Source organism: Strix aluco, chromosome 3 (genome assembly GCF_031877795.1).
Source record: "Strix aluco isolate bStrAlu1 chromosome 3, bStrAlu1.hap1, whole genome shotgun sequence".
NCBI classification, from domain to species: Eukaryota; Metazoa; Chordata; class Aves; order Strigiformes; family Strigidae; genus Strix; species Strix aluco.
The window spans coordinates 43,687,699-43,715,401 of NC_133933.1; the positions used below are offsets into that span (position 1 = coordinate 43,687,699).

Consider the following 27,703-nt stretch of genomic DNA (forward strand, 5'->3'; position numbering starts at 1 on the left):
CTACATAATAAGACATTATTCCTAAGACAAAAATACATCTTCATGGATTTAATGAGGTTATACTGCATCCTTACCAGTTGGTAAGGAATTTAGATGTAAGTAAAACTGATGACAATCGGTCTGGCTTTGGTTCTCCCCATAAATTCACCACCTGCAGACACATAAGTTCCTGAACTTTATAGGGCAAACATCACCTTTCTGCCAGCTCTAGCCACACCTGCATGCACTTTGTCCTAGAGCAGACTGACTTTCACACCAACCAGACAGAACTTTTACCTTAATGCTCTTTAATTGTATGCCACTTGCATCAAACCCACCTAACGCTTGGCATGCAGTGACCACAAAGGGTCACCTCAGCGCAGGGTGGGAGCACATCTGTTGTTGAAATGGCAGAAGTACCCTGGGAGGAGGCTGTAGTCCTAAAAGTTAGACAAGGCTGCAGCTCCTGTTGGCCTTAACTGAGACTAGTGCTCTTTGTACGTAGATCTCATATCATGCTGGCCTAAACTGATACCACATGGAAGTAAATCAGCTGCTTTGAGAGGTAAAATCTGGGCAAATTCATTTTTGACACAACTCCTTTGAATACAATGGAATGAGATCAGCAATTAATTGGGATTATTCAGTATTTTTCTGATGTGTTCTCTATATGTCTGTGAGTCAAAGTGGTAATTTGACTCCCTGTATTTTAACCTGGGAATACAAATTGTCATTAGATGGTGAAATGGTCACAAATCTGTGCACATGATTTCAGTTTTACATAATTAGTTGAGGGAAAGAAGAAAAATACTACTTGGGTGTGAATGGGTTCTCTTCTCAACTGCTCAGCTGAGCTGCTTATGAAACCTAACCTCTAACTGAAAAAAGCCATTTCCAATATTTTGCCAAAGGCATTCTTCTAAACCCAACCCTAAGCAGAGCTGATTTCTACTGAGACAAAGACAGCCAACACCCCCGGTCAGTCCACATGAACTGGACAAGGCCTGAATGTTTATTCCAGCCCTGGGTCTCTGGCAGCTCAGAAGGGAGGCACTAGTGAAGTTAGCAGGGAAGGGACGGAGTACAACACTGTGAATCTAGAGGAGCAAGAAAACAAAGAGCGGTATCAGTCTTGATCTGTTTTCCTATTTTCAACTTTGGATGCCTTTGGCTTTTTGTACTGTGTCCCACATTTTTAAATAGATGCCAGTATCAAGAGCATTAGACTGATCTGCTGGAAACCAAAATAAATGCTATTCTTCAACTACTTTAAATAAAACACTTGCTGTGCTTTAGAAAACTATTTCCCTATAAGTTTATGTGTATTTCTGGCTGCTATGAATCCATGTCCTCCAGATCTTGATCCCTGTGTGTAAAGGAGAGTTAACCAAATACCCTGGGGCTAAGTTTCTTTGGCTTTTGGAGAATGAATACTGCATGAAATTTAACAACCCTTCACATACAGGCAGTCTAAGAGTTCTTTCTGGCCTCAAACTCTATGGGCACTCAGTTTTAACTTCAGCTACACCAGTTTAGTGACAGTATATCACTGGCTTGGGTCCTGATCTAAACCTGTTCACAAAAAATCAGATTAATTCCTGTCACTTCTTACTGAAGTAATACTGCAAATCCTCCTAACTTCCAACAGCTACAGTGATGCTGAGTGAAACTGAGGGATCAGGTGTCTCTTTCCCTGGAGTAAAACACTAATTTAACTGAAATCCAAAAAATTTACTAGCATCAGATAAACTGAATGAACCACTATAAAAGGAGGAAAGTTTTTCACAATGAGAACAATCAGCCACTGGAATAATCTCACCAGGGAAGTGGTGGATTTCCCAACATAGGACACTTTTAGGATTCAGCTGGACAGGGTGCTGGGCCATTTGGTCTAGACTGTACTTTTGCCAAGGAAGGTTGGACCAGATGATCCTTGAGGTCCCTTCCAATCTGGTATTATATGATTCTATATAAAAAAGAGCTCAACTCAGAAGTCCCAGGAGTTGCCTAACAGCATACAGTTTCTGACCATTTGGCTCCTTAACTCTGGCAAATATAGACGTTTTGCAAGAAAAATACTGCTATTGCCATGAACCTTTGTATTTCCTGTGCATTGGGGATTTTTGTTTTGAGATTTAATGGTTCACAGAATCATAGAATCACTTAGGTTAGAAAAGACCCATAAGATCATTGAGTCCAACTGTTAACCTGATATTGCCAAGTCCACCACTAAACCGTGTCCCTAAGTGTCACACCTACACAGAATCATAGAATCATTTAGGTTGGAAAAGACCATGTTCATGTGTGTTAGGGCAGAGGAATATCATATTGATTACATGTAGGTATCTGGATAGCTGGACCACTTCTTACTCTGAAGCTAGTTTGTTTGCAGCTAGCATGAGGATGTCTGTGCACCTTGGCACAGCTTATCATGGGTAATTTCTCTCACCTCCATTTAGACCAGCCTGCAGGAGCTGTTTCCATCCAAGCCGGTTGTCTGACCCCTTTGTAGACAACAGAGAGAAACAGGCACTTCTAGCACTTAATTCATGTGGTCTGTGTTACAGACCTGCTTTCCAGATAAGATGAGTTGCACTCCACAAATGCTTCTTGCTTTCTCTATACCACCACAGGCATCTTAAATAGTTACCTGAGATGTAGGTGCCTAACTTGTAGGCTGTCTAAAGTTATTCTTTTTGCTGTAAGCATAAAAATGCTTATCCTGGGCAGCATAGTCCCTGGCCTAAATACAGTAGGACACACAACTCTGTGTGACAGTCTTCAGCAAAAATCACATGCTAGCAAAAATAAAGATGGGCACATGAGTATGATGGACACTGAACACAAGTAGCAGCACTAGATTATCTGAACTCATCTGGTAATTTGTAGATCCTAGAGTATTCTTCCAAGCCAGTTTCATACCAGTGTAACTCTTTCAAATTACTCCTGACTTACATTACATTGACAAGACAATTAGATCCTGGCTGTGCAAAACACATGTCCACTATATGCCATGGAAGCTGTGACTACAGCAAAAAACCAACAAGCAGACAAGATACAGGCAAACTTCAGTCCTGAGAAACACATATTGCGATTCAGAACTGCATACATAACTGCAACACAGTAAGCTAGGCAGACCAAAACAGATTTTGAAACATCTGATGTATCTTCTTAGAAGACAGGCAGGCTTGTGGTCTGCGAATCAGGCTGAGATTGGGGAGCTAGGACACCTCCTAACAGCTGTGCCTCAGATGCAGTATGATTGTGAGCTAGTGATGCAATCTCTGTTTCACACTCTCCACCTGTACAACGGGCTGAGGCACAGCTTATTTCACTGCAAGTCATACTGATACACTCACTCATTACCGGGCCTCAAAGGACTGGCGGCTGCCATTAGGTAGGCACTCCATTATTAAACATTATTATGCATGTAACCTAAACCCAAGGATTCATGCAAAGCATTTCCCAATAGTGGTTATGACAAGAGTAAATCAACTAAGCTACAGCAGTAGAAACGATGGGAGACCACAACCTCATGCTCTGCCATTTCAGTCCTTCATGCAGTTTATAGCTGGGGGTAGTGTGGAGGGGCTCAGAGTCTGTGCTGGCCCCAGCAATCTACGCCATGGGGGAGGCAGCACGAGGACAAGCGAACGTAACTCACCCAGCTATGGGGATAGCACAGGAACTTAATGGACTTAAAAGACTTCAGTTCAATTTAAGGAACAGACAGGCTGAAGATCACAGTGCTGCTCTGGGGAAGGCAGAAATATAGTACAGTTAATTTGAAACTAACTGAACAGTGAAGTTTAAGAACTCTAACACTTTATGCTTGCAATTTATATTTAAATAAACTGTAAATTGAACTTCTCCTTAAAAAGAAGAAAGCGGGTTTTCTGCTTCACTTCCTATGTGTCATTACTCCTTTAGTCCAACGCTACAGTTTCCCACTAATCTCTTGTAATTGAAGGGTTTAAGAGATACCACTTGCGATTAATGGGACCACTCAGTCTGCCAGAAATTCTTATTTGAATCCCAGTGATCAGGTCTTGGCAGCGCCCAGCCTTAGACGCACCTCTGACTGTTTCTACAGGGAAACATGAAAGCAGTCTCTTGAGACATGAGCTATCGGTAAAACAAACAACCTGGGCCTAATTTTGATCTAATTTTACACTCATGCAAATCTGGCTGAACTCAGCAAGAACTACTCTAGTTTAAGAGTGGAGAGAGAGAATAAAAGAAAAGGTCACTTGCTCTGCATCATTATTGTGCCTTTTTCTAGGATATAACTTCACCTCGTAATTCTGCTCAAGCTAGAAACATTTTTTAATGCGTTTTCTCCTGAGTTCACAGGATTTCATTTGACAACTATTAAATCCAACAGGACCGGTGTTTACTTCTCTGGATTTCACTTCCTGCCTACAAAGATTTGTTCTGTGCTTGAACACATTCTACAGTCATTGCATTCCACAACATTACTCCCAATGTGCAATGCCACAAATGAAAGCAGAATCAGAACTCTACTGTTTAGGTTCCCTCAACATGGTTTCTTCGGGTTTTTTGTATATATATTTATTTTACACATATGTGTGTATTTAAATTGTATACACTACTTTTTTAAAAAAGCATATATATTTTCTGAATATATATAAAAAACTTATATATACATTTTTTTATAGATTTATCTCTAAATGGTAATTATTGGCACTGAAGAGTTCTTTCATGGGTACCATTCAGTAGCATCATGGGAAGAAGATACAGGGGAATTGCTGTAATATCACTATGCTTCTGTACTGTAAAAATAAGCACAGACCTTTTAATGAGCTCTATTACAATTTCAGCTGCCTGACCCACGTTCCTTTGCCTTCTCCTTTTTTATCTATATATACACATCAACTATTTCTTGAAGAGGGAATTTGCTAATTGCAGGATTTTCCGCAGCTAAACTCAATTTGTGACCCACCATGGACTTTTTGTTACATTCTTACTCTGTGGAGAGGGACAAAGGTTGAGCACACTCTGAAGGTAGAACTGGTGCCATAGAGAAAAAAAAGAAAAGAGAGTCCAGCCCCAGCCATTGACACTCCTATGTCTCCTGTGCCCACAGGGGTCTGTCTGGAGGACTGGCAGTGAAATGAGCATGGAAGTTGGGAGAGGTGAACTGTGTCAAATCTGTATCAAACACAAATAACTACAAACAGAGGCTGGAATGAGGCAACACAAGCAATCAGAGATTGACATTGGGCATATTATCACTTCCTTCTACTCTTGCCTGTAAGATTTCATTTGGGGTTCATTTATCTAATTACTGCAGGGACAGGGCTAGACAGCTGTTGCTTTGGGCACTGTGCTTGCCTTTATGAGCTGCTTTTCTCATCAATCATTTGAGCAGCTTCTGATGGACGTGTGGTGGGTAGTGGTGGGAGGCAGGAGCTGCGGTGCAGTCATAGGCGAGACGGGCCAGCCGGGGCTACTGAGCTGTATTAGCACTCCATCAATGTAATGGCAATCACTGGCTGCAGGAACAGCCTTATTGGAGGTTAATGAAGAGTGGGTTTTGTAATTTCTCACTGTTACAGTTGTAAATAATGATGGCAGGCATGCATTTTTGCTGTAGCCAGCCACAAAATACTACAGCACAAGAAAATCTATGACATCCCAAATGCTTATGCACATACTTGCTTTTGCACAATGCATATAAAGCTAGAAGCCTTTCTATAGTGCCCAGAGAATATGGAAACAGTCTGTTAAACATTTTAAAGGATTTTTCTTACAGATCATGAGACAATTAACTGATCATGCTAACATGAAATCTAGGAGGTCAAGATAAACAGACTGAGCTAGAATGAGACAAATACAGAATTGCATGAGTGGACACTGCTTTAATGGAAGTCTCCTGGTCACATCTAGGGAAAAAAAAAAAAAAAAAAAAAGAAAAGACAAACTGGGTAAGTTATGCCAGTGTAAACTGGTCAGGAAGCATGAATAAACAGGCCTCATTGTCTTCTCTATTTTCACAAAGGTATCTCTTATAGGCTTCAGTGCTTCACTTTAGCACAAATTAGAAAATACTCAGGGCCTGATCACTCTTGTTCTTTGTGGAAATGGTTGTTACTGCTCCTGCTGTTTTGGAAAAGCAGTGAAAACAATTGGAAAAGCAATGTCATTAGGGCTTGCAGGTCTCCTCTTTTTTATGACTGTCCCTCTGTTTCTTTCTTGTGTAATTGCTAAAACTTTACTGGCTTATCAACCCCATCCTGTACAGCAGTTAAACTAATTTGTGCTTGTAGCAATAATGGGAAGTAGCATGAGTGTGCTGTACCCACAAACACCAATCATATGCTTTGAGACACTTGCCCTTATCAGGACTGTAACCTTTTTCAGTTGGATGATGTAACTTTATTAATAAATTCAGTAAAATCTGGTGTGAAATATGCTCAGGTCACAGGGCATGGCTCAGTGACCTCTTGGCTTGTTTGTGTCAGCAGTGGCTTTGAGTTCTGTCACTGTAGTTTCGTACAGTTGAAAGACAGTGCTGAGCACCAACACTGTCTGAAACCAGCATGTACATCAGCCCAGCCACTCAGCTGTCACATTGCTACTTCAGCATTTACTAGATTAACACAGAGCACTGCAACTTTCTTCTGCTCTTTAAAAATATAAAAAACAAAAGTATGAGGATCATCCTGTCATGGAAACAATCTTTCCCTAAGCTTCCCCACATGCAGCAAACAGACTGTGTGTTCCTGGGTCTCCTTTTGCTTCCTTCTGATCGCTTTGAGTGAAGTCTGCATTTCAGACCTGCATAGCTGGAGCAGTTTGCATGTTGTCTCAAGCAGGAGGAGGATTTTTTTCCAAGCTTCTGACACTCTCCATATACCTACACATGGATCCACAGAGGTTTACCTGCATCTACGATGGGGTCAACAACAGCCTAACTCAACTCATGTGTGCGGATGAAATTTCAGCTCTTTTTTTGGGGAATATCTTTAAACATCACTGTTAGTGGCATTTTCATAAGAACTGAACAAACCAAAACAGCCTTCAACAATCCCAGCATGAACAACGTGGAATCAGCAGGCAAATCTTGTCTTCCCTGCAGTGGATCTGCGGACATGTAAGCATGCACCTACTGGTACAGTCAGCAGATGCCTTACTTAAGCCTCTAGCACACTACTGCAAAAATTTGCTCTGGTTCTCTCACTCTGATAAGTGAGATTTATTTCCCTATGCTGAGTAGCAACTACAGTTGACTGCCATGAATTTCAAGATCTCCTCATTTCCTTGGTGTCAGATCTCTACCTTTCAAAATCAAGCAGATATCTTGCTTCATTTCAGTGACCTTTTAGAGCACAGGGTTTCCTCCCTTCCTTTTTTCTTCCGAATACAATTTTTTCAAAAGGGTCTTTAGATAGAAAGTAAATTAAACAAGGCAAAAACTGTTCCCTGGCACAAAATGGCCAGCATCCTTTCCTGTAATTCTCATCTTCTACTATGGTGTGGCCATATCCAATGGTCTGCCAAGCTGGTTCCTTGCCCATGCTAATTTAAAAAGCATGCCTGGATTTGTTTGGGAGAGCAGTCTAGTGGCCCAACACCATGCCAGGGACCTTGTTAATAATGCAGGAGTATGGATGATTGAGGGCTAGTGCCCAGAAACATTTCCTGCTCCTGTTTAATTTACTTTATAGTCTGTACTGGGTTTTGCTGGGACAGTTAATTTTCTTCATAGTTTCTATAGTGCTATGTTTTGGATTTGTAATGAAAACAGTGTTGATGACATAGGGATGCTGAGCAGTGCTTACAGAGCATCAAGGCCTTTTCTGCTTCTCACCCCACCCTGCCAGCGAGCAGGCTAGGGGTGCACAAGAAACTGTGAGGGGACATAGCTGGGACAGTTGGCCCCAGCTGACTAAAGGGATATTCCATACCATATGACATTATGCTCAGCAATAAAAGCTGGGAAAAGAAGGAGGAAGAGGGGGGGACATAAAGCGATGGCGTTTGTCTTCCCAAGTAACTGTTACACATGATGGAGCCCTGCTTTCCTGGAGATGGCTGAACACCTGCCTGCTGGTGGGAAGTAGTGAATGAATTCATCGTTTTGCTTGCTTGTGCATGCAGCTTTTGCTCTTTCTAGTAAACTGGCTTTATCTCAATCCACAAGTTTTCACTTTTACCCTTCCGATTCTCTTGCACATCGCACTGAGAGGGAGTGAGCGAGTGGCTCTGTGGGGCTGAGCTGCCTACCAGGGTTAAACCACAACATAGTCCCAGCCACAGAACATTGCACAGCTTATCCATGTTTTCCATCCTTTAAGTTAAATACAAGAAACTCAGGTGGTGCAGTAGTGGCCTCCCAAGCGTGTGATGTGCCATATGTTGCTCTGTTCTATTCTGACCTGGCTTGATAGCTACAGATCCTACAGACAGATCAGCCAAACCCATCAAACACATTCACAGCACCAGTGAGGCAAGGAACTTCTCTGCTCTCATGATTGATGACAAAGCTCCTGTCATTCTTGTTGCCTACATGGGGTTGCCATCAGCCCCCAGGGGAGGAGGGAGCCAGCAGTGGGGAGTCTCTTGGCTCTTTCTCATAGGCCATGCTCATATTCTGCTGCAGTGAAGAAACACTGAAGAGAGCTTTGCTTCACTCATTAAAGTTTCCTCTTAAAAATCTGCCCTTCCAGCAAAACATGACTGTACTGCTTCAGCTGCCACAAGGACTGATGTTGATAGAAGCAGTAGCAATATCAACAGTAGCAATATCTCAAGCATGTACATTGATAATTATGTCTTCTATATTATTTCAAAAAGTCCCAGTTTCCCTTTTTGTGAAGTTGTGAGAAAGGTGCATAGGATGTGTCTTGCTAAGTTTAAGCAGGCAGGTCATCTCATCCCTAATTAGGGAAAGGATGGCACTGAGGGCTTTGCATTATACATTCTCAGGAGAACAGGAATTCCCAGATGAACAAGGCTCTCTGGTTTTTTGTCTAAGGAAACAAGAATTTCTATGGAAAGAATGCAGATAAAATACAAAGTTTCCCTTATGCACGTCTTTTAGATGTCTTTTCAGTGCTAGAGAAACAAAGGATATATAGGTATTGCACAGAAGATGTATAATCACAATTGTAAGCTTCTCCATTATTTATAAAGATGATCCCCATGACTACATACGAAAGAAGATTCCCCAGTCTGCATATAACAGTCTATGGCATACCACCATAAATAATGAGTAGCGATGCAATCAGATAAGAAGGATTTACATTATTTAAGCCAAGCCAGAATAAGTGACAAATTGCAGTTTAATGCAGATAAGTGTGGAAAAAAACACACAAAAAAAAAAAGGTGTAAAGCTTTGGAGTGGCAGTTGGTAATGACAGCCAGTAAATAAAAAGGAAGGTTCATGCTACTGACTAAGAAAAAGATTTGGGAATTCATGGGGAGGAAAAGAATCCCAAAGAAAGCAAGGGGCTGCATTGCTAAAGAGAGGCTATATAAATGGAAGGAGGTACAATTATCATATTAGGCAATATAGGTGAGATATCTAATAAATGCTTCACTATTCAGAGGAGAAATCCAGTCTCCAGAAGGGGAGTATAACCAGCCTCCGGTGCCATATGTTGCATGAAACAATCACCAGAAACTTCAAGGATTAGAGCTAGATGCCTTAGTGATAAATTTAATACATTATAATGCCATTGAATTCAGCAATAATTCCTTATTTACCTGCAAGTATATGAGATGAGAATTTTACTTTAGTTAGGAACAACCATCAATAAAATGAAACTGAAAAAAGGAGGAAACGATAAAACATGAATCTAAGTAATTATATGATTGATATTGTTAGTGAACCTTTCACCTGAAGATCCTACAGGGTTTTGCAAATGTTTCTGACAGGATTAAGACATATATTTACAGTTATGCTCATTTTTCAACTGCAGAAATAAAGCATAAGAATGAATCACACCTAAGATGCCAGGAAAGACTTGCTTTACCTAAACACACTACCCGAACGCTAGTTCTTTCTTTTCTTATCTCATAACTGCAGGCTATAATGTTTACAAGGGCATAAACATGATATTAAATTTACTTTTTCTTTCATGTTGTATAGTATTTAATACTACCTGCATGCTTCTATCTTTGGCAGTGGTACAAGGAGACACAATAACTACAGAGCCCAAGCAGCCAGTCACTTAAAATTAGTGAGATCCATTTGTAATGCTATATAATATATCTAACTAAAAATGCATTTGTTGAGCCTTAACAGAAATCCGTGGACAGATTTTTATGGTGGGCCTGATTCCGTATGCCTCTGAAACAAACAGGATTATTTATTGTACCTGGGACAAGAGAAGACAAGACCATACAAGATGCATCTAAAGGTTCACATAAGTCTATAATATCCCATTTCCAACAGTGACCCAACAGTCTGCCCTGTGAGCCTCCCACTGCAGTGGTTTGCACTGGCATCCCACTGGTCCCCCCTGAGCTGTGCTTTGCCAATACCTGCATGGTTCATGTGCCACTTGCATCCTACCAAGACACAAACTGCAGGGAACTTACACTATCAGGAGAGAGCCACAGGTTGATGATGAGCTAGGTTGTAGTCTCAATCAAATCTACAGCCCACTGGGGACATTACTGGGCTTGGGCATGTTCATAGTGTCATTTGTGGGATGTTGTCCCTCCTTTTGGGGGTGGGGAAAGGAGTGCCCCAGAAAGATCTCCCCTGGATATATACAGTACATGAAGCTGCCTCTTTCAGCTCTTCCAGAACCTGTCGCTGAGGCTCTGGTTGCTTGTCCTTACTCCGATTTTTGGGGGGTTGGTTTGGTTTGGGTTTTTTTAATGCTTTTCTCAGTCCTAACATTCAATTGCTTTCTGACCAGTAGTGAATGTTGTGTTGGGATTTTCAGCAGCCTCTAGGAGGCACTACAACGTGAATCTTACCCCTGAAAGAAAGTAAATCCAAGGAAGTCTTGTGTCTGAGCAAATTTGTTCCTAAAAGCTGGGGATCAGCAAACACAGCCCCTGGTGCTACAAGGATGCTCTTACTTGAAAAAATCCAAAGACATATTAGCTAAGTGTGTGCTGCTAGTGCAAATGATCTGCGTGTTGTTCTCTTTGGTGTTTGTTCCTGGGCAGCATCTGACTCCAGGTACAGTGCAGCTCATCTCCACTGCATCCTGTGTTCCCATGGGAAGAAATCCAGGTATGCAAGCAAGGGGGGTGGTACGGTATGCTTAGCACTGATCCTGGTCTGTCTGATCACAGAACCAAGATACTAGGACTGTAATTCTTTCCTGTGTTTTTTGTATTGAACAAAACTAGCTAAATAACAGAAGAAAAGTTATACCAAATCAGAGAAACAGTCAGACAAAAACGACAGAAAGAAAAGTAAACAGGAGCCCCCAGGTGAGAACTAAATGGAAACAGTACTTTGCCAAATGAAACTTGCCTTTTGTGTCACAGGGAGCCGCTAACTTCTTTTACCCTCAGCTGCAGTATACAGCATAACATTCCTACTTCCTTGACTAATGCAACTCTATAACAATGAGAAACAGCCAACAAAATGCCCATCTGCCTAGTGACCCCTACCACTAATGATTTCATCCACTGTTTGCTACCTTGTTAAACGCTTCAATAAATAATGGCAATGTTTGTGAATAGACCACTTACCCTAGAACAAATATCCAGTGCTTGTCAGTAGTCTTTGTACATGCCCTTAGCTGTAATTCTGCAATCTTAATTCAGGCAAAATTCCCATAATCTTCAACCTCAACTGCCATTTTCCTGACTTTTGAGCGCTTAACCATCCAACCTTAACATTCCTTTAACGTTGCTATTCGTCAATGGAATAATTCATTATGTTGTGTGTAGCTTAGGGACTGTGTAATTCCTCTAGCAAGTAGCAGCCTTTAATGAATGGCACCTGATCAATAATGCAGAATTCAACATTTGAGAATAAATAAAAAGCCTTTTTCATGAGGGGTGTCTGTAGGAAATGTCAAAACCATTTATCAAGGGTCCAGGCTGATAGCCTGCAGCTGTTGTCCACAAGAACTATAAAAATGAACTTTGCTGAATCCTGCAAATATGTTTTTTTGTATTGAGTATAATTAGATTTTTCCATGACCAAAACACAAAATAAGGACTTATTGAGTATGAATGCAATGGTCATTACCAAAGCTTTTTTAAAGTAAAACTTTGCCGTAATAGTACTTTGTCCCTAAACTGCTGGTTATACAGGATTATTTTATCTTGGTTTCCAGGTGCACCTTTAAAACAATACTCATTGTAACTCTAGACAGGCTGAGCTGCTTAATACAGATGCAAAAATGCATTTGTGTTTGGGTTTCAAAACCTCAGCTCAACAAGGCAAATGGACAAACATTACAAACCAAGACAATGGTAAGCACTTTACCTTTTCCTGATATCTAGGTGAAGCATATATCAAAGGAGCAAGTCGTTTTAACTGTTTTGGAAAGCTTTTATGTTTCTTAATAAATGATCTAACAGAGAAGCACAGGGCAACTCAAGCTCATTTGCTGATAATTTGCATCCAGTGGTAAACAGAGTAGCAATAATTAAGGGCTATAATCACCATTGACAAATATGAGCAAGATGATGAAAACAGAGGTTTAATGAAGTTTGCTTTAGTCCCTCATGGCTTAAAAAGCTTCATTGTAAGTGCCAAAGTGACCCCTCCTTGTCAAATCCTAAGTCTAGTGTGATCAGTTTTCTAGGCATGTTATTTAAATAGCTAAGAATAATCTCATTTGGGACTCTACATATCCAAGCAAGGCTCCTTCCATTGCACCTGCCACCGGGATGGGGACTGCATCAGCCATGTAAGCTTACTTTCTAAAGATCAAGCTCTTGATCACTTAGGAGCTGCTCAAGAAGGCTTTACCTTTAGCTAGCCTGAACTATGCTGACAATTTGATTTCTCTCTTTTCTGATGCAGGCAGAAAGAGTGATCTCATGGTGGATAAGAACAAGTGGAGGACCTTGATGAGGCTGGGCAGGCAACAATTCTGCAGCTTCATCTTGTCTCTCTCAGAGGTAGGTGACAGAGCTAGTTGCTTCATCTCCTCTAAAATCCTATGATTTCCATTTTGGTCGCAATGATGTCACCATGAGTCAACAATGAGATGCACCATTCTCAAAATGCCTTGGTGCCTTTGGTGGGTAACAATTCCTGCAGAGACACTGCATCTCTGTTGACACTACTGGAGATATCCTAGGTATTACACCAATGAATCTGTTTTTAAATCCATCTCTTTAAACAGTGTTTTTCCACCTACTATGAAAATTTCTGTGGTAACACTGCTATTTATCATTGGTGGCACTGCATGCCAGACAATGGCTGTGAAAGTAGCAGGCAGTGTACAGGTTTCACAAATGATTTAAGCAACTAGCCTTCTCTTAAGCAATAAAGGGATCTTTCATTTTAAGATAATTCATCCCCCATGCTTGTCACTGCTGTAGCTTAGTATCAGGGAAGAAATGATCTTTGATGCCTTGTAACGTCTTGTCACTCATCACAAAACAGAGAGATTAATGAAGAAAAAGAAAAGAGGGTGTGAGTTGTTTTTTTTAAGAAGCATCTTCCCACAGCAGATTAGAGCACAGGCAGAACAAATAAGCAAGGTAAAATATATCAGAATGATAAAAGGGAGAAGACACCACAACAAATAACACTTACAGAGTCATTTTTAATGTGCAGCACAGAATGAAGCTTGATGAAATATTCAAACTTCAAATCTAAATGTGAGCCTAAATCAGCACTGTGTGGTAGGGAAGCAGACAGATCTACTGCCTGTCTGTCTGGTGAAGGATGGTTTTATACCACAAAACCTGAAAAAGGTATGTCTTGAAGTAAGTGGGACTGCTTGAGTACAGACTGATCATATGCATCAGTATGAAATGTGAGAAGCACAGAAAGTGAGTGTGGCCAGGGCTGGGCCAGAATCCAAATGAGAGTCATGCCAACCACAACAATATTCAGATTTTCACTGGTGGAGCCAAAGCCCTAACTTGGATCAACTTGGTTTTTCCTCAGTTCTTTCAATGTATAAAATCCTTCCAAATAGTTCCTGGAATTGACAGTACCATGTTTAAACATAATGGACCACAAATCTGTCTGGCTGAGAAGCCTCAGGTACAGTCACAGGCATTATGACAAGTATTATGGTGAAAAATAAAAATGCAGGTTTTTAATTGCACTTCTAAAACTGCCTTTATCACTTGTTGTCCAGTACTACAGCTGTACATTAGCCCTTCATTCTTCACTGTCTTCACAGCAACACTCATCTGTGAGTGCTGCAAACCATGCAGCTCTGTGCTTACCTCTTTAATAGCCAAGTATCTTTCATTCTTACATAGTATTTTTGCTATACAAAGAAAATATTGGGATACAGATCTTTGGACAGTGTGCATGTCAATTTTGGGTATATTTACCTCTGGATTTTGGTTCAGATTATTCAATAATGTAAAGTTTAATAAGTGGTAATATGTCATGGTTCACATACAACTTTGTCTACACCACTGTTCTTACTGTATTTCTGTTCAATGCTGCACATCTTACCTGACTGCATGTGAATGCACATTAGCTAATATTCAATACAAGTTTTGGTAAGGTAAATATTGCATATGAACTTGCCAAAGTAAAGGAAATTAATTCTGTCATTAATTTCTACCAATTTGCATAGATGTTGCAAGAAATGTGGCCTCTGTCAAGATGCTTCAGGACATATCCCATTCTCTGTGTAATAACAAGATAGAACAGGGTACATTTTCAATGGAGTGACTATCTCTGGATGTCCTTGGATAGTGTGGGATTCAGTAAACCTCTTAATATTATTTTAATTAAGATGTTACAGTCCATCATGTCAAAACATAAAAATACAGATTATATAAAAGTGCATTACGGGACCTTACAAAGCCCTGATTAATGGCTTGATAGGTTGTAAAATGAATCCAAACTGTAAATTTAGAACCGAGGGCTTTTCTAAAATGTGAATTATTGACTTGACAGATCATAATAACTCTTTCCAAACTATTCTGGTCTATGGTTCAGATCTTTTCTGTATAGCTCACTGACATGCACAGTAAGTCTAATTTACTATGTCTCTTACTGCATGAACATCCACAGACTGCAGCATCCTCTGAAATGTATTTTCAAATAATTGCAAGTGACCAGACGGACAAAGGGATGAGGAAGAAAATGTCATTAATCTATAATGACTTCCAGATAAGAGTAACTCAGAATCCCTCCTACTAGGTCACCTGGCAGAAAATGTTCTACCATTAAGAAGGTACACCAACACCTGAATATGTTACATGGAATCTACTTTATGCATCAGCTACCTTGCCTCTCCAGCGATTTCCATTAAAAAAGGTGGTTTATTTGCTGTTTCAGGATGCCATTATTCTCCATAGCCCTAACACAGGAGAGATTTCTAATACCTATCAGATTACATCTAGATGGGTATATTAACATGAGCCTCAAAAAGCCACTTGAACCCAAAACTTCTTATCTGGATATATTTTAATCACCTTGTATTACCTCTGAAGACTGGAGCAAACCTCAGCTTATCAGATAAGAAATCTTAGACACTATATGTGAAGAAGTCATTCTGGATCCTGTGGAGCTCAGCCCCTATAGACAATACACATGCAACTGGATCAAGCCACTCAGTTCTGGCAATTGACACTCAATGTTGCAAATATCTACAAAAGTCATTAAAATGTAGTCCCCTCTCCTCCAAAGGGCAGGGATGAACTCAAAGCCTGTTTTGCTGAACGTCTTCAACACAGCATTTATTTCCTTGAAGTTAAAATTCCAAACTCAGATCAGCCAGCATATTTTGCAAAATACCTTCTTTTTCCCTTGGTAAGAGAAGGACTCTCACACGTATCTAAATTGAAAATTGGTATCTTGTTGCAACATATACAGTTGAAGCTCTTTTGGTTACAAGAAATCACAAATACATTCTAACTTAACAACTTTAAAGATCCAACACTCACCATTTCTATTTCGTCAGGACAGAAACTTTGATATTTCAAAATATGATTTTTCTTCTGAATAGAAATAAAAATCTGCAAGACTGAAATTTTCTGAGAAATGCTGAAATTATTTTGGACTAATTTTAAAAGTCTGTGTTGGTAGAAGAAAGCGTTTTCCTCTGACTTTGAAAATACTTTTAAAATGTAGTTTATATAATGCATTATATAAACAAAAAGTAATTATGAAAATTATGAAAAAGTAATTATGAAATACCTATGGAGTAATGTCAACCCAAATTTGATTTTTGAGGAAAAAACCCTACACATAAACAAAAACCAAAACAAACAAAAAACTAACCACACAAAAACCGATTGAAAAGTTTTCAGCTATCTTTAGCTCAGCTGCTAGTTCAACTTTCAATCAATTCCATCAATTTTTAAATGATCTGATTAGATGAATATTGGGATCTAGCATGACTTGATAGGGAGCAGTTATCCTAAGATATAGCTACTAATGCAAAAAATGACATTAGATAATTAATTGTTACTTTAGTAGAACTAGATCTACTACCTGGGCATGTGTTAAACACTTAAGTACTGAAAGAGTTAAGAAAATCCCAGTAGAAAGAAAAAATATTTTTTAAAACCTTTACATTAGACTCCATAAAGTTGAGGAAAATAAGACTGAACAAATTGATATCTATAAAGTTCTAATCACACAATTATCTTTTTGAATTAGTGTAACATGTATTTTGTAGAGCTAATCTACAGTTCATTACCCTCTCTAGAGATGCACACTCAGAGCAAAGTCTACATGTATTCACCACATTTTCCCATTAATAAAAACAATTAATTATATTAATATGAAATGAGTTTAAAAAAAAGGATATCCCCAAAATCTAGCCTGAAAGCCAACACTTTTTTGTGCAGAAAACTTTGAAGTTTCCGTAGGCATACATGGCATACTATCCTGAATCTACATTTTCCAGAGAGTCTGCAAAGGAAAAGCAGGAATGATTTTCATGCATAAACCTAGAAAAACATGTAGAAATCTGTATCATAAACCCTTTGCAAATAGTTCCTGCAGAAGAATAAAAATGTAGAGGAAGAGTGTACAGAAATGCTCTAAAGAAAAATAATGGGTAGATATTTAACATGTTTTTAAAATATTTGTGAATATTATGCACAGACAAGCCAAAATATACAAGATGAAATCCTGGCCCACTGACTTTATCCACAAACTATCTTTCAGACAGATTAGCTAATCATAGGACCTCAACTTCTTTAAGTCAATTCAACTCTTGAAGATGAACAGGATCTTTTCAGGCTGGAAGGAAAAGGTTTCACTAGAAGGAATGAACAAAAGAAAGAAAGGGAGATCATGGTCAGAGTAACCCCAAAAAGCGGGTCCCTCACAACAGAGGAAACTATTAAGAACAATAGTCAAACTCTTTGGAAACAGGAGAGTGTCTGAGGCTGGGGATCGGAGCCTGGACTTAGCCTTCAAGTCTCCTCCACCTCATCCACCACCTTTTTCCTCAGAAGAGAAAGAGAAGGTCTGGCTGGAGACCACCATTGCCCCAAGGGCTGAGTATCTCCCCTAGGGCTTGAACACAGCCAATTACTTTAACCTGCTGATGTCCTTGGTGAAGAGAATAAAGCAAGCCTGTGCACAGCCAAACACTTGAAACATTTTCTGCATCTGTACAGCCAGTAATATAATTTCCCCAAATCGTCCTCATGTTGAGGTTCAGCTACCCTCTGTACGTTGGGAACTTTGCAGTTGAAATACTGGGGACTATAGTAGGAGGGAAAGGTTATAAGTATATATAGAAGGGAAAGGTTTATAAGTAACAGGAAGATGAAGCTGGCTTTTCCAGTTTTAACATCCCCTTCTAAATGCTTAAATAAAAAATTCACTTTGAATTCTCAAGCAGGGAAAGTAACTGTAGGAATGATTACTAAGCATTTCACTTCAATATGCAGTCCTCAATACTACATAAGGCTATTAAAGTAAACACTGTAACTGGATTTTTTTTTTTTTTTTTTTTGGTGTCTGGATGATGGTGTGACCTTAAGAGGATTTTTTTCTGCAGTTATAGTTCCAAAGGGATGCTTTGAATAGTCATACCTCCTACCACACCGTGTCACCTAATTGTCCACAGGTGTTAGGAAAGAATCTTCCTCTTATTTTCCCCAGTCAATGTTGCTGCAGTTTGCAAGTTAGTTTAAGATGTCCTTTAAATCACCAGGGAATGCCCTTTGATAGAGGCAGCAGGAGATTGGACTGCATAGACCAATGACCTAATCTTTGCCAAATACTTGTAGGCATGTTCATGAGCTTGTATGGATTTATTTGTCATCCTTGCATCACCACCTATGCTCAATGCCTTCAAGAGCAGGATCCCTCCTGCTTCCCTTGATTCCGTTATACATTCATATACAACTCAATTCTCTGGGCCTTACTATTGTGACTCCCTAGGTATATACTATTACTTTGCAAGATACTGTAGTATCTTGAGGAGAAAAGATCATCTCTTTGCCCTCAGCATCTGACAGTCGATGAATCCAACAATTAATCAGGGTAAATACTACTCTCTCCTGATAAATTCTATGGAATGAATTTTTTAAAAGTAAGGCATTGCTCAACATAGCCTCAAATTTCAGAATTACTCCTTAAAGTACTGAGAGACTAAGTGTTAAGTAGTCGCAAAACTTGCAGGATCTCACCTTCCTTATAGTATCATTCAGGCACACAGGGAAGGCATAAAGGCACAGAACTGTAAATGCCTGGAACAAATGGCACTGTGTTAAGTGTCCAAACAAGCACCAAAAATGCTGCATATGATTGGTGGTATTTCTATTCATCCACCATAGACACAGTCTGAACAATTTCCTTGCAGTTCTCTATCAGCACTCTTCATTTCTCACCTGGAAAAGTTCTACTGCTATTCCAGTCCTAAGCCTCTTCTGGTCAGAGATGGAAACCTGCCAAAACATGTAGGAGTACTGTGAATGAGGTGTGCTAAAGAGTCCTCTGGGACTGCAAACTCATTTTTACACAAGGTCTGAGCAAGGGTGTGAACCCAGATGTCTAGAGATAGACTATTGCATTAACCTACCGTGCCATTTGTCTGCATTCATAACAAATGCATGCTCTATTTCATGGACAAGGCTGCACTTGTCTTCAGCCACATGGTGACAAAAGAAGTGCTATAATATTAATTTGTAGTAAAAAAAAAAAAAAGTTGCATGTGGAGCCATCCTTTGCGCTGACAGAAGATGCATACTTTTCCACTGACACCACAGGGAACAGCCATCAGATGTCAATGGGGATTTTTCAAAAGCCTTCAGAGACCTAATTAGGCTGCCACCGAAGCCAGTGATAAAATTCCTGTTGCCTTTAGAGGAATAGGAACAGAGGTGGGCTCTTGCTGTGCTCTGCCAAAGCTTCTGCTTTCTCACCCATGTGTTATGCCATAGCTCAGACTGTTTCCCTCCAGTCATTTGGACCTGGTCCATAACCTGGTCCTATATGTCATCTGTTTTTCCAGTCTGATTTAGAAGAGAATATCATTGAAACAACACTGACCAAACTGATGGCAAAGATAAAAACAACAACAATAACTGCCACTAAAGATCATTTTTTCAGTGCATGATGGAAGGGAAATCTGTCTTATTTAGATCTGTAAAGATTTTTAAAATACTGCTCTAAAAAATATGGAGATAGTTGGTTGAGCATTCCTAGTTTAACACCCTTATTGTGACCAACCGATAAATGTATTTATCCAGTGGATTCATTGCCATGAAATTAAAAAAGAATAGGGTTGGGGTTTTTTTCAATTTCAGCCCATGATAAATTCCTCTTTATTTTACTAGCTCTCTCACATTGTATTAACGGAACTTTATGAAGTGTTTGCCAGGTCAAAGGTTAATCTAATTACATAGACTTTTCTGGATCAGATCCATTTGTTACAGACTATTTCAGTGACTTGGCTTCTGTCTGTGCATGTATGTGTCTACACAAACTGATAAAATCAATGTTCTCTCCCTCAAGCTGCGAGTTTCAGTACTTTTGTACACAGCCGTCTCAAAAGGTTCCAAATATATTTAAAGAAGAAGAAGAAAAAAGGAAGAAATGGAGAGGTTATTTTTTAGGATGAGTTCATCTGGGATGATCATTTACACTGCAAAATTACTGTGTATCGAATAAATATTTTTCTTCCCAGTAAAGTCTTTAAAAATGTCCGTGTTCATTAGGACAGGGATGTAGCTTCCTTTTCTCTCCTCACCCTTCCTCATTTCTCTGATTTCCAGCTGCTCAAATCATTTCTGTTCAACAGAGCCAAATTCACAACTGACGTGGAAGACTGGTTTATGCGGTGAAGGACTGTAAGTGCATGCTGAGGTAGTCAAGAGTAAACCCACATGGGTATAATATACCTTTTGAGGGTGTAAAATGTCTGTTGAGGGAGTCAAAAACAGATGTCCAGTTAGATTCAACATTCTCCTCTTCCAGTGCATGAAACTCCATGTGCCGAGACACATACCAGCACATTGTATGCATGGGACAGCTGCACGCCCACTCACATGGTGCAAGAGCCCTAGAGTTAGTCTGCAAAACATGTATTGCTCCAGCCACACCTCTCCAACTCCTTGGCCCAACACACCAGGCACAGCTAGTTAGCAATCAGTCAGCAGGTCAGAAAGCGGGAAGGAGGCTTCACCAGACTTCAAAACTAGGAGATGCAGTCTTGGCCATAGGGGAGTTTGAGATGAGGTTCAGCTGCAGTCAGTCTCATATGCATCACATGAGACTTGCTTAAATCTTAAACCCCATTAAAACTGTTTGGTATATCTCTGCCACTGCAACCATGTTAAGATACTCCTTGACATGCTGTTGATTAGCCCAAAGCGGGCAAAGTCTACAGAATTGCTAAATAGGAGCAAGCCTGGTTTTCTGGGAAGAACACCAACCTTTGAAGGGTTTGGCTAATCACACACACTGAAAATCCTAACAAACCCAAACACAAGCTACATAAGAGTCATCTTCTGAGGTTCTTGAGAATATATTAGCTATTAGATGCTAAATATTTCCCCATCCTCAATAAGAACTCAGAGATATTTCAGGCATCCATATTGATGGGCAGTTTTCTGCTTTGTTACAATCAAATTTCAGTGAAGCTATTCAGCCACCAGCCTGCCTGTATTCTGGTAATTTAATACAGCTTCTCTTGTTCAGCCTCTCCTCTCTCTTCCCATCTCTTTCCCTCCAACCCTAATCATTTTGCTATAAATTTGATGACCAAAAGGGGCAGAAGAGAGCAAAGATGACTTTACCAGAAAGTAAAGTGGTTACTGGTTGAAGAACATAATGACATCTAGGGAAGGGTGAAAGTGCAGAGACTGATAAAGAACCTGTCTTCTACTACTGTCACCTTTAATAACTTTCATCTTGTTTTTTGTTAAAACATGAAAATGAAACCATTCAATTCAGATGGCTGCTGCCGCTCTGTCTGCCTGTCAGCCTCGGAGAGCAATTTGGTTTCTGTATTCCTCTGCAGTGGCATGACAAAGGCACTGAGCTGCGAATCCAATATTCATGCAAAACCTACAACGTAAGGGACTCCCAAGGTAGAGCAGCATATCTGGGAAATCTGCATTCCCACTGGATCAGTGTGACAAAGGCATGCCATGAGCAAAGGAAACGCTGCAGGAGCATGCACCATTCCAAAAAACTCTCAGGCAAAAGCAATGACTGCCGGCAGGGCCACTGAAAGCGTACAAGAGCAGCTCTTGTAACTGAGAACAAAAGATAATGCAAACACACAAGGAAGGTCAGGAGCCACCTAGAGCTTCTGTTATCCCTCACATCTTTCGTGCATGAAGCGAAGCGCATGGGAGACTGAGAATGTGGCACAGTACCACTCATCTGCAGACTTTCCAGTCTAAGGAAAGGGAAGGAGCAATCTGTCCATCTTGTTTCTGGTAATGTCCAAACTACTTCTCATCCAAGCCACAAGGCACGTGCATCCAGCCTCAGTGTCCCAGCAAAAGCCTTGCACAGATGTCCCCAGGCATCATTCAGGTAACAGATTTTTAAAGTTTACTTGACTTTGAGCTTCATAAAGCTAAAGGGTGTTTTCTGAGAAGCCACAGCATACACAGAAGAGAAACCAAAATGTTCTAATTAAAGGCCGCCTCCTGTCAGCAGAGGATATTGGATTAGGGCAAACCACATCAGAGGAAACTAGTTAATCCATGTTTGGTTGATTTGTACACTGGGGAGGCCAAAAGATTTTAGCAGCAGCTATTGTTTACAGCAGCTATAACATCCTGTCAGTTTAATGACAGAAAATCCAGTGTTACTTTTTTGGCTGAATGATGAGGTTTTTCTTTTTTTAATATGTACACATTTCTAACTACCTGACTTCTAAACCAATATTATAAATATCTTTGATTTGTGATGTTAACTTCAAGAATATCATGACACATGAATAAACTGTGCTGATAACCTCCAGAGAGTTGCAAATAGGAACATGATGTAACAGCCATGGTAAATCATTTCAGGGGTACTTTAATTCCACATGACAACAGTTCTCTTGACGAAGGGGTGGTCTGGGAGAGGCCAGGATTTGCCTGGATTATTCTCTAGGATTACTAGCATGCATTCTGACACAACATCTACAGTTATGTTCAACAGAAAAGCATGAGAACTCTGTCATGTTCCACTGTGTGCATAAGCCAGAACCAGCCTATTCAGCTTTTGTGTTGCTTTCTGGGTGAACATACTAATAAATAATGAGCATACCTCCAAACACACTCTTTGTTAAAGTGAAAATGGGGTTCTTCATTTATGGTCCCAGAGTTTCCACATTCCAGGTGGGTCATTTCTGGCCTTTTTCTCCTTGGCACACTGTTTAGACAAAGAAGTGTCTGTATGCTTTGCTAACCCTCACGTTGTACTAACTCTATGCTTGAACTTTCAGGCTAGGTGATATTTTTCCCCGTTTCTAAATGAATGCCTTATTCAACACATTGTTGATACAGGCTGAAGAGAGGTATATTATACCATAAGGGACCAGTTTACATACAGCAATACACATTTTTTTTATTAATGCAATCCATCATTTACCTTATCCTCTCTGTGAACAAAACAAAAGGATCAAATTTATATGTAACTGCCAAACTCAGAGATTTTTGTAAGGCTTGTTTATGAAAAGAGAAACCAGTGTGGGAGTAAAATATAATTCGTAACATATAAATACTTCCTAAAGGTACAATAAAGCTCATGGCATCAGCAGAAATAAAAAGCATTATGGGAAAAATAGTAGCAGATCCTCATGTTAGAAGGCAACAGAGAGAGGTCAGGAAGGGAGGGTAAGGGGGAGCTGGTAGCCCCACTCTGGCCCACACAGAGTGAGCAGCAGCATTAGCTGGGCAGGAGGGAAGAGAATGTGAAGCTTCTGTCTCTGGTAAGTCTGTTAAAATGCTGTTTCTAGCACGTAATATCTCAAATATCAGCTAATACAGACATTTGATATTGCAGTAATGGCATCTGGACCAATTACAGTTCTTTTGTACGCCTCTTTTCACATAACCAGAGTGAAACCAAGTACTTGTCTACTACTTCTATCTATAAAGAAAATAGGATATGATGAGTTAGGTGAAAGTTCCTAAGATTTTAGGCACCAGATCTTTAGCAGATGTAAATAAGCACCAATCAGCAGAACTGCTCTCACAAAGCTCTGCCCTGATCCTCTCAATCATTTGTCTTCTGCTGCAGCTCAGGCATCTTCCTCCCCTTTTATAACAGAGTAAGGTCAGCAGGACAGCTGGGGGAAGCTGGATGGGAGTGAAGACACAGACTGGTGTAAGAGGAAAAGACAGATTCCAAAAAAGGGAGACAACACAGAAGGCAGCCCTGAGATGAACATGGGAGGATGAAAAAGTGGCACTAAGGAAGACAATGTGGATGGACCATACTCCTGGAAGCAAGGACATAAGGCAACGAGGGGCAAGCTGTAGTCAGGGGCTGTATTCTGCAGAGTAAGAGTGGCATTGCAATCCAGAAAACTAGCCACAGCTAGTAAAAGGGCAGGCTGGAAGAGTTAAATATCACAGTCATTAATGAACTGAAATTAGATTATAAATCCTTTTGGATCTGTCACCCATTGTGGTAATGATGCCCTGGCTCTTCATTTCACTGCAGAGACTATTTCTGCTTATGGGACTGTAAGCAATTAGAACAAGAGCCCTCACCACCATGAAATATATCAGAAGATACACAGAGCAGACCAGCACATCACAAACTATATGCTTGTGGTGCTGATACTAAAAAGTATGTAAGAAATGCAATGTTTTTGGCAGCTGCTGTCAGTTAACAACAGAAATAGGAAAGATAAATAGTAAGAAAACTAGAGGGCAAGAGGCTGCAGTTGCCACAGACAAAATTTCTTTATCAGAAATAGAATGGAAGGAAGATATTTCCCTACTTCACTTCATCAGAAGGTGATCGCTTCTCTTCTTATTGCTATAACAAGTAGTCCACACTGTGAACATTTGGTTCTGTTCTGTTTTCATATATTCTGAGCCTCCCAAACCTGTTGGTCCTGTGAAAACAAGCCTTCTGAGAAAATAAGCAGGGTTTAGGAAAAAAGTGACACTTTTTACAGCAGCAGAAACAGCTATTGAATTCCAGCTTTGCAGCGCTGCTGTACTGTGGGCTGGCAGCTTTCAGAAAGAGAAGACTTTAGGTCTGGGGTTTGTAAGCAATTTGCCACACTTGTCATCCTTGCTGTATAAAAGCCTTTCCCGGAGGACATTGTTCTAACAAAATTATCCACTGCAAAGGCCAGCAGCATGTTCATAGTGTCTCAATCAAGGCTGCATAAAGAGGAAAGTCAACCATGCATGTCTATCATTTGGACGATTAGCCTTTCTGACTGCAGACACTATTCTAAAAGGCTAGTCCTCAGAAGCACCTAATTTCTCAGTTGGAAATTATTTCTCTTTGTCTGTCAGAAGCACATAGAAATGAATGTCCTCTGAGAACAATATTCAGTGGCTTAAAGCAGAATCAATGCAAATACATCAGAAGCATCCTTGTAACCTCTTTATGACCAAAAAAAAAAAAAAAAAAGGGTATTTGTGATACAGAGTAGCTGAAAACAACAACAAAAGAAAGAAGATGAGCACAGCACACTGGTCCTCGTGCACCTCCATTTATATTTTTGATACCACTCCTGTCAGTCTCCCTCATTTACCCTGTATTCCCTCTGCACGTCATCAGCTGTATTAACTGCAATTGTTTTTAAAGAGGAAAAAAACCCACATGGTCAAAAGAAAAGGAAGAATTATTTCCAAGGTACTCTTCATAATCACCATACACTGCTTTAATCTCTGAACTGTATTCTGTATCTGATTTATACTAAACTACACTACCTTCTATTATCACCTAAGTTTTTTAGTATTGTCTGATCTGCTTGTACTCCCTGGTAATTCAAAGGAAAGAAAACCCATGAATTGCAAGTGACATTCTTACAGATCTACAAGTATAAGGGTCGGATGAGCATAACTGATAAAATAAAGCAATTTACACAACAACATAAAAATTACTGCTTAATCTGAGATAATGATTTATCTACCACCTTGTGTGCTTTCTGTGAAGGCAAAGTTCTGAGCCAGGCAAGGTCTAAGAATTTCCAGTTCATTCTTATTTTCCTTCCTTCATTCTTTTGTGACATTTTTAGCATCTACTCAAAAGAAATTCTTCAAAGGAACCAGATCTGCACCATGATGACAAAGGCATGTCTAGATGGAGCTAGGAGTAACACTGGGGTTTTTTTCAGTCTGAATTGAAAGGAAGGTTCACTTCTTTCCTTATCTGTCTTATCTCCAAGATCAGTCAAACACAGACAAATTGCCTTCTCAATGGAGGAAAAAAGCACAAGCAAAAGTATTTTTATACTATGGGGTTGCAACAGCGTTTACTTTCATGCTCAGCTAAGTATCAGCAAATGCAAATTAACATCTCACTTAATACGATCCTCTTCTTGCTATCTATAATCCTCCTCATCCTTCCTCCTCCTCCCCTGTACTCTTAGACTTGATATGGTCTCTGGCAGCTATTTGGTTTGTGTAAATTAAAAGGAACCACTGCACGACAGAGGTCATTTTGTTTGACTTCCGCGTGCACAGGCTAGGATGTGAACTGAAGGCATGATTGCTGGGACAGCCTGCCCACCATGCATAAATCAAGATTTTTGTAATTTTTTTTTTTAATGAAGTGAATTAAAAACTACAGAAGATGTCATGTTGACAATTTTGTTCACTAAACAGACCAGGTACTGCACAAATGCTATCCAGATCAGTTTACTTATTAACATACCACAGCTCTATTTGACTAGCGCCACGTCAAGGGGCAAGAGGATTGTTTAGTGTCTGCGCCTGTTTAATCTTGGGCTCTCAGTCAGGACTGCTAATTCACATACTGGTTTTCCTGATCTATTTGTCTATTCACCACCAACAGCTTTCCCTCCATGGATCTGAATCTCTAGCTGTCTGGATTTTGAAAATATCAGGTCCTAAAACTCTCCTTTTAGGAAAGTATCTCTCCATTCCACTTCAATTTTGGGATATAATACAAACTATTAAAATGAAACAGGATCCTATGGTGTCCTTGAAAAATTTATTTCTTCAACATAACACCTTCATGAGAATCCAAAGAACAGAAGTCCTGCACATCTCCACACAGGAAAAGGCAGTTGCTGGAGGGCCCCCTGCCCACTGTGGGGTGACTGCTGTCCTAAATAATCCTTGAACTCCAGTTACCGCACATGTTGCTGTTATGTGTGGTGTTACTGGGTGGGTACAAGAGCAGCAGATCTGCAAACCTCCCCCTAGGCTTGCACAGCCAGGCAAAAGCAAGGTACAATTTATCTTTCCATTCTTAAAATCCCAGCAGCAGGAAACTGTGTTTATGAAATAATCATTTTAATTCAGTATTTGCCTTCTGCTTGTAAGAGTCGTAGCTGAATTTGGTTCATATTGTTTCAGAAAGCAGTCATTCTTACAGAGCTTACAACCTTTTGCCTTCCATTCAGAAGCCTGTTTTGATACCTAGTTCTAAAGAAATTCACTTCAGATGGTAACATTCACATGACAAATACTCAATCCAGCTTCTGATTCAGATCTTTGTTATTTTTGTATTTCCACAATTTGCTAAAACATAAGTCAGTATGAGGTATGAAAGGTCAGTCTCCAGAAAGTATCAAAATCAATTATCAGCCTTTAACTATTCACAGGTTGAGTTTCTTATCAGCTGGACTTTGAACAATCATTACAAATTTAGACTTGAATCGTTTACTTCAAAATGAGTATGCATGTTGCAATGTAAGGCTGTGTGCATTTTGTCCCTGCCAGTTAGGAGGAAGATGCTAACACTCCTCCAAGGAGACGATCAAGGGGTATGGGTGGGAGGCAGTGCTGTAGGATTAAGGTGTTGGCAACAAGGGAGGGAGAGAGCATGTTGCCACAGCTTTGCTTTATCTGTCTTGTCAGGTCATTTGATTCTGGACTAAGTAATGGACATGTTTACTTAGCACTGTATTTTTAAGATTTCCAAGAATTCCAGAGAATTTGGTGAATACTCTTCTATCTCACAGTAGTGAAAGAACCCAAAAATAAAGGAAAAAAAGAATTGGTC

The 27,703-nt window shown here is 39.9% G+C and overlaps 1 protein-coding gene across 1 annotated transcript in view; it reads right to left on the minus strand.

Annotated features, from left to right (window-relative positions):
* The window catches only part of KIF26B (kinesin family member 26B), a 313,880-nt gene that overhangs the window by 71,298 nt on the left and 214,879 nt on the right, over positions 1–27,703 (minus strand). The window lies entirely within an intron of this gene.